We start from the raw sequence: 7,935 nt of genomic DNA on the forward strand, positions 1-7,935 counted from the left end.
GTTCACGTTACCAGCTAATAAATCAAGGCTATTGAACTTCACAGTCTGTTTATTTGAAATGTGAACTAGGGTTTAGCTGTATGCTAGAGATTCACAGCATTACGAAAAAGAAGGCAGAACACATGCTCTAATGTCCTGATTTAAAAAAAAAAATAAATATTTTTTTTTAACCATCAAATATTGATTTTGTACAATCCATGTGTGAAGTTACATACAAGTGACATGAACAAGAAAAATACTTATTGTAACCAAAAATATTCACAATTTTATATATAAAATACATTTATTTATTGTACAGTCATTCTGCAACTTTATTAGAAATTTATTCTTGCACTTTTTCCTTTTCTCTAGATCCCCCTTTTCTCTTATAGAAGGCCTGTGGATCTTCTCTGTGAAGCATCCGGCAATCATGTTCACGTTTCATTTACTTTGGTATCGTCGTTCCATCTCCTTGATATTCCGATGAAAACCTTCTTGTTCTTCCCACCAGCACCAAGGTTTTCAGACAAGTAGTCCAAATAGGAATGTAAAAAATGTAACTTCAAATTCATTAGACAACCCAAGGCTTTGAAACGTTTCAGCATGTTCTCCACGATGGACTTAAATTTTGATTCTTTGTTGTTACCTAGAAACGTACAAGACAGACACAGGAAAGGACATGATAACAGGTGTAGGGACCAACAAGGTGAGACAAGGGGTATCAGGATAGGGTCAAGTAGGTATGAATGTAGTAATGGGGCAGGCATAGAGAATTGTATGTGAATGTGAATTACAATAAATCACTAAGGAAAGGAATATGTGAGTGTGTGCCTAATGTAAACTAATATTGTACTGGCAAAATTATAGATGGAAAGGGAGAAGGGGAGGGGGGAGAGAGGAGGCTGTAATTGACTACAAGGGTATGAGTTATGAGTGATCATAGGGATAGTGTTACATAAGTGGAAATACCTATGGAGGACCGGATGTGTAAGCGCATACCTTATACAAACCTATAGAGTGCTGATGGGTGAGAGTGTGATGTTAGATATAAGACATCCTATAGTGAATAGTGAGCCGTAATCAAGTGCAACAGGGATATTTCACGTGACTATGGGAACCTGGAAGGTAAAGAAAGGGGAGAAAAAACTGTTAGACAAGGTAATCAGACATAATGTAACCAGTTGATCAGACATGATCACCTGGTTTGAGACCCCCTGCCTTACACTATATAGATATCATGTTCATTCCCCATCTATCTTGCTCAGGAGAGCATCTCCCTCCCCCGGCACCAAGAGCAGCTCATACTGAATTGTTACATTGACTAGTAACACTGCACACAGAAATGCACCTTAATATTCCACTGTTAACCCTTTCCTCCCAGCAGTAACACACAACTCCTCACCTTGATATCATGGTGATTTATGGTCAGAATGACTTCAATGCGATCAGTGATTTCTATTCTAGCTCTGCTCACATAGATTTTATATCCACACTCAACTATAGGCCGTTCTTCATATTTTGGGGGCTTTTAGTCAGATATACTAGTTTGTGCCTGTATAGTATTGGTGTAGATGGGAGTGTAGGGCATGGGTTACATGGCACTGTGGTGGAATACTGATGGGAGGTATTGGTGCTGTGTTTGATGCTTCTACTGGGTATTTTCCTACAAATACTGGAACAGCTCACTGCTTAGAATGATCCTTCCCAGCTCTATAATATATTATATATACCCCACAATGCAGGCTCACACACACATTTGTCTCAAGTGTGTTGTAGGGACACAGATACAGTCTTGGTCATGTGACTAAAGGCTACTTTACACACTGCGATATCGGTCCCGATATCGCTAGTGTGGGTACCCGCCCCCATCTGTTGCGCGACACGGGCAAATCGCTGCCCATGCCGCACAACACCGACCAGACCCGTCACACATACTTACCTGCCCGGCGACGTCGCTGTGTCCGGCGAACCGCCTCCTTTCTAAGGGGGCGGTCCGTGCGGCGTCACAGCGACGTCACTGAGCGACCGCCCAATAGCAGCGGAGGGGCGGAGATGAGTGGCCGGAACATCCCGCCCACCTCCTTCCTTCCTCATAGCGGCTGGGAGGCAGGTAAGGAGAGGTTCCTCGTTTCTGCGGTGTCACACGGAGCGATGTGTGCTACCGCAGGAGCGACGAACTACATCGTTACTGCTGCAGTAACGATAATCGAGAATGGAGACCCATGTCACCGATGAGCGATTTTGCACGTTTTTGCAACGATGCAAAATCGCTCATCGGTATCACACGCAGCAACATCGCTAATGCGGCCGGATGTGCGTCACAAATTCCGTGACCCCAACGACTCCGCATTAGCGATGTCGCAGCGTGTAAAGCCCCCTTTAGTGGGAGTGGTGTACAGGGTCTTAGCAGTAAAGAGTATTCCATATTTCTGCCAGATACCCACAGAGATATTGAAATCTGAAAAAAGAGACTTCTGCTCATTGAAGGTAAGAACTGCTCACATAGCGTTCAACTCCACAGCAAACGAGTGCTCTAGCACTGGCATCTCAGCAGGGATATTCCCCTACTACACATGTGTGTCTAGGTCACTGTGACAGTTTACAGGACATAACTCAGGGCACCTAGACAGAAGGCAGAGGGACTACTTTCTATTTCTGGTGTAGAGCTTAGTACAATATATATATATTTATACTATTACATGGGACACATGTACCTTGTATTACCATTATTCGCTGTATATGAACCCCTTTTCTCCGGGCATTATTTGTCTATAGCATTTTTCACGAACCTGAGGCAACTGAGAACCCTTCAGTGAAGGAATTCCACTAACCCTCACAATACCTACCAGGGGCCTCCCTGCAGTAACTCAGGTAGTTGTACCCATTCTCTTTCCGCATTCTATGTGTTCTTCTTCTTTCTTCTTTTTTTTCTTTTTTCTTCTTTTTATTTCTATCATGTAGTTCAGGGGTTTATAGATATATGTCCTGCATCTCATATTTCCTTTAGTGGTGCTTCTTACCCATTCTCATATCATTTACCCTAGTATTTCATGATCCTGAGGCGACTGAGAACCCTTTAATAAAGGAATCCTTTTTCACCTGAATTGTCAAGTGATACTTACCAGTGACTATCACGTAATGTTACAGGTAGTTCCATTTTCTTCCTCTTCTTTCTCTCCTTTCTTCTTTGTCACACGGTCCATTGTGTTATAGCCCACGTGTCATGATAACACTTGTACCATCTTTTCATTTAGATTCCACCTACAATTATTTACCGATTCCAGTTCTGGAATAGGCTTTCATCATCTACTCACTAGAATTCTCAAGTTCATAAGGTACTGAGACATATACATGTTCACACCATTATAAAGAACAAAGTATAAACATTGAGGTTTTTCTCACACCCATGTTCCTGTGTTCTTTGATATGATATGTGTTCATTTCCTTCACTATATAGGATTGCAAGTTTTCCATTTGTACCTTAATGGCAATGACGCTATACAATTGAACACATATCATCCTGTTATCCATATAGGTGTGTATTTACCTGCTTGACTATTTTTGGTTGTTTGATCCAGAATGTTTCTCCAGATAGGTCATGTGGAAATTTTCTTTCCTCAGTACAAATGTTTTCACTATGGCTTTGGAAAAATTTTTTGTATGTGCATCATGGTCATTTGACCCATTGTACTCTCAAGTAGCAATATATTGTACTGTTATGTTGTACTATGTACTAATTACGTGTTTATATGGTTTTGTAACCCTTTATGATCTTAGATAACTTTATCCTTGATAAAGACCTAAAAACAAGCTCGAAACGTTGGATGAATTATCCTTTTGCACAAATAAAGAATTTTCAGCATTCTAAGAGTTCTTTTCTTACGTTATTGATCACTATAGTGTGCCAGAGCTATTTCTATTGAATTAACTCTTATTTTTTCTGAGCACCTGCTATATACACAGTGAGCCAGACATATTCAATTTTCATTCAGAAGGCAGAGGGAAGCCTTAGCAGCTGAGCCTATATCTTGGCTTGTGAGCATTAGAACAGGCCGGCGATTACAGGGTAACATGAAAAATGTCCAGCTTGCATTATGACTAGAACATGACAATATCCTTTTAAGTACTAACCTATGATGCGTTCCTAAGCAGTTGATGTTATATGTTCTACATTTCATTTTCTGCATACTTTACAAGTAGTAGAATTTGCTTTGATATAGGCAACTGGATTTTCACAATGAAAAGGCAAAGGATAACGCCCGAAAAAGACGCCATACATTATGTCAGTGCCATCACTGACAAACCTGGATTGACCATGAAATACATCAATCCCCTTAAAGGTGAGTTAAAACAAGTTTTAACTAAATTGCCTTAATATTGTCATGCATTAGAATGACTGTCTTAGGTAATGATAAATATTTTCTACAGGAAGAGGAGTGTTTGCTGAAACTGAAATCGAAAAAGGGAGTTTTGTTGCAGAATATCGAGGTGAGCTCACGTATGCACTTACGATGGTAGACAACTACTCGAGATTTATGGTTGTGGTACAAGTCAAAGATCTAATGGCCCATACTGCAGCGAAGGTCTTCCAAGCACACTTATGCAGACCTCATGGCTACTCAGAGAGAGTCCTCACAGATCAAGGCACTGCCTTTGAAGCGGAAATCTTCAAGGACTTCTGCAGCTTTTACCGATGCAGGAAGATGCGTACTACACCCTACCATGCTCAAACCAATGGTTATCAACCTGCTCAGGACTTTACCCCATATTCCAGATGTGGCCTTACAAGTGATTTATAGAGGGGTAACAATACGTTGGGATCATCGGATCTAATCTCCCTTTTTATACACCCTAAAATCTTGTTTGCGTTAGAATAAACAATAACATCATAAAGGTATAGCAGTACCGTTTCAAAGTTTCGGTGTCCCAAGCAGCATTCCATCAGCCTCTGGAAGGTTCCTGGCAAATTGCACAGCTCGAAGGGCATGCTTTTGAACTCGCAGAGACCCATCGGGGTGGCAAAGGCGGTCTTCTTCCGGTCTGCCTCAGCAACGGACACTTGCCAATAGTGACTAGTGAGATCAAGGGTAGAAAAATAATTTGCAGTTGTCAATGCAGCTAGCTATTCCTCAATACAGGGGAGTGGTGCTGTCCTTCTTCTTTAACAGGACCAACGGAGCTGCCCAGAGGCTACAACTGTCACGGATAACCCCAGCCTCCTTCATGTTGCTCAACATGTCCTTGGTACACTGGTAATGTGCAGGTAGATTTGGCTTATATCTCTCTTTGATGGGTGGGTGTGCACTTGTGGGGATGTAGTGTTTGACCCCTTTTATTTTTCAAAAGTCTAGCGGATGTTTGCTGAAGACTTGCTCGTATTCTTGCACTAGCCTGTAGACCCCCTTCTTGTGATGTGAAGGTGTGGAGTCAGTGCCTACGTGTAATTCCTTACACCACTCCTCTGGCTGACTTGGTGAGCTGTCACTGAATGGGTGGGCTGAAGCAATGGTGGATGCTGCTGTTTGGATAGCATGTGTATCTACTGAGAACAGCTTATCAATGGTGGCAAATCGGAGCAGCTTAATCTTTTGCTCTCCGCAGTTCAACACTCTCATGGGCACTCTTCCCTTCCATATTAATGAATAAAACTATGATGTAAATAGCATATAGATACCCCACAAATGCAGATAAAAGTAGGTTATGGGAAAAGGGGGAAGAGAGAAACAGGAAAATAGTGGAATAAAGTATAACTTCCAGGTGGGAGAGGAAATGGCAGCACAGCCAGTGGAGGTGAAGCAAGGGGAGCCTGCAACTAAAGAGTTGAGAGCGTTATCACATGGTGACTGAGCCTGATTGTAACGGGAGCATAGAGGTGCCGATCCTGTCTTACCTGCGTTGGTGTAGAAGTGGGTGTCCTGTGGTGGAGTCAGCTATGTGCAGTGGTGGCCGTGGGTTCTTTTATGTGCGACCGTAGTAATAGCTGTGCCCACTTCCTGTATGGGAGTGGAATGCAGTGAGGCTAATGGAACGCACGCCTGCGCATTTGTGTTTAACGTCGCGCATGTGCAGAACGGAGAAAAGGCTGCGCTCACTTCCTAATGAAAGGGAGTGAGACGCAGCTGGGAAGGGAAGGGAAAAGATTAGGGTTTGGGGATGATGAAAGGGCTTTCTACGGGCAAGGATGGCAAAGGGTGGCAGTGACGGAAAGTCAGGCAGATGGTCCTGTCCTGTCCTGTCCGTCCGTCTTTTTGTATCATGAATTGGAAAGACTGCAAGGGGGAGGGGAGGTGCTTGTGCCCAAAAGAAGGAGTTATTCAGATTCATTGCAGTGGGCGGCGGCTGCAAAAAGTACCATTCTCCTTGTTTTTGCTCTGCAAAACAGCCTTTTCAAGGGTTTGGCTTGGGTGACAAAATGTCTTCTGTAGGCGTGGGTTTGTCTCCCTCTCCCTAAGATGTGTCCGGTATAGGCCAGGGTGCCACTCAAGGCCGTAACCAATTCGGGTTATAGCTTCTCAGCCTTTTGGCTAAGATCAAGTGTAGTTTCGGAGGACGCTACCTTGGTCGGTACTGGAAGGTGCCTGGGATTGCACGTCTGCCGGCCTTGAGGGAGTGTGTGCGCCTTCTGGTGACACATAGCCCTCTTGTGCCTGGACGGTTCCCAGGCAACGGGAGGCGATCACCTGTGTTATTTTGAAGTCCTACTGATAAACAGAAAAAAAAAAAATTAAATCTGTTCTTATCAGTTTAATATCTGATACGTCCCCTCTCTAGGGACCATATATTAAATGGATTTTTAGAACAAGGAGATGGAAAAAATCTTGCTCTGTCCACTCCACGCATTGACCTGGTATTGCAGTACCTCCAGGACCGGTGCACCCCTTCTTAACCGAGTTTCCAAAAGCAGAACTCAATTCACCTGATTCAAATGAGCCTCATTAGTGAATTGAAAGAAAGCAAAAACTTTATATGCACCTCAATTTGGCCAATTCACTTTTCACACTTTCACCCTTTTTTTTTATCTTTCACACCTTTTACTTGCTTTATTGATGCAAAAGCTGTGCCAAATAGCAAACTCATCTCCACTCAACTTGACCAACTCTGCTATGTCCCGTGCAGTATCTTATTCTCAGTCTTATCTAGATCATTTGCAATTGAATAGAATAGATCCCTTTTGGACACATTGGATTCAGCTGCTGCAGTGACTGCAGGTGTTAGAAGATGCAGACTTGGCATCAGGTGCTGTCTATCAGATTCCACTCCAATTAAAGCTTCCATTGTTTTTCGGTGTTTTCTTTGAGCAATGATGATGTCTTTAGTGATCTGTTGGCTCCCTCTCCTGGAGGAAGAGTTTGCTTGCTCTTGGACTTTCAAAAAGAGAGGTCATGATAGACATTTAGCTTCTGAGCCCAATTTGGGACAGTCATGGGTGATGAATGTTTTGCAACCTGCTGCGAAGCCTGATACCGCAATATAAGGAACGTCAAATACTAAGAATGGGCGGCCTATGAAAGAATTAGTACTTTCATTAAGCATACTTAAACGGCTAATTGGGAATAGACAAACTGTAAAAAGCCCTCTGAGAAAGCCCCTCTCTATCCTTTGTCAGTAAGCTTTTCTGTAGTCTGCCTGTTGATGTATTTTCCGTTTGAACAGTGCACAACATGAAGTGACGGAACACTGGCTTGTCACAATGTCCCCCGCTGACATCACAATAGCGCTGCTGCCTAGAAAGCCAGCTGCGCAGCAGAAGTTGCTCTTTGGGTGGGATGGTGGGCTAATGTATCTATTCCTGCTTGGTGAGAGTTTGACATGATCTAGAGCAACGAGTTCCAGCGGCTAGCGGTTGATTATTGGCTGTAATGGGGCTTTCTGGCTGGTGCTAGCCTTTCTTCTTAGCACACAGGAACCACAATCCCTACACCATGCTTCGATGGATTCTCTCATCCCAGCCCAGTA

General features: G+C 43.1%; 1 non-coding gene across 1 annotated transcript; it reads left to right on the plus strand.

The window, feature by feature from the left end:
• Positions 1-6,664: 6,664 nt before the first annotated feature.
• LOC142287676 (U2 spliceosomal RNA) lies at positions 6,665-6,860 on the plus strand. The gene has a single exon (XR_012748603.1). It is a non-coding gene; the product is annotated as a U2 spliceosomal RNA (small nuclear RNA).
• The last annotated feature ends 1,075 nt before the right edge of the window (positions 6,861-7,935 follow it).

The sequence above is a fragment of the Anomaloglossus baeobatrachus genome, unplaced genomic scaffold, assembly GCF_048569485.1.
Source record: "Anomaloglossus baeobatrachus isolate aAnoBae1 unplaced genomic scaffold, aAnoBae1.hap1 Scaffold_742, whole genome shotgun sequence".
Classification (NCBI taxonomy): Eukaryota; Metazoa; Chordata; class Amphibia; order Anura; family Aromobatidae; genus Anomaloglossus; species Anomaloglossus baeobatrachus.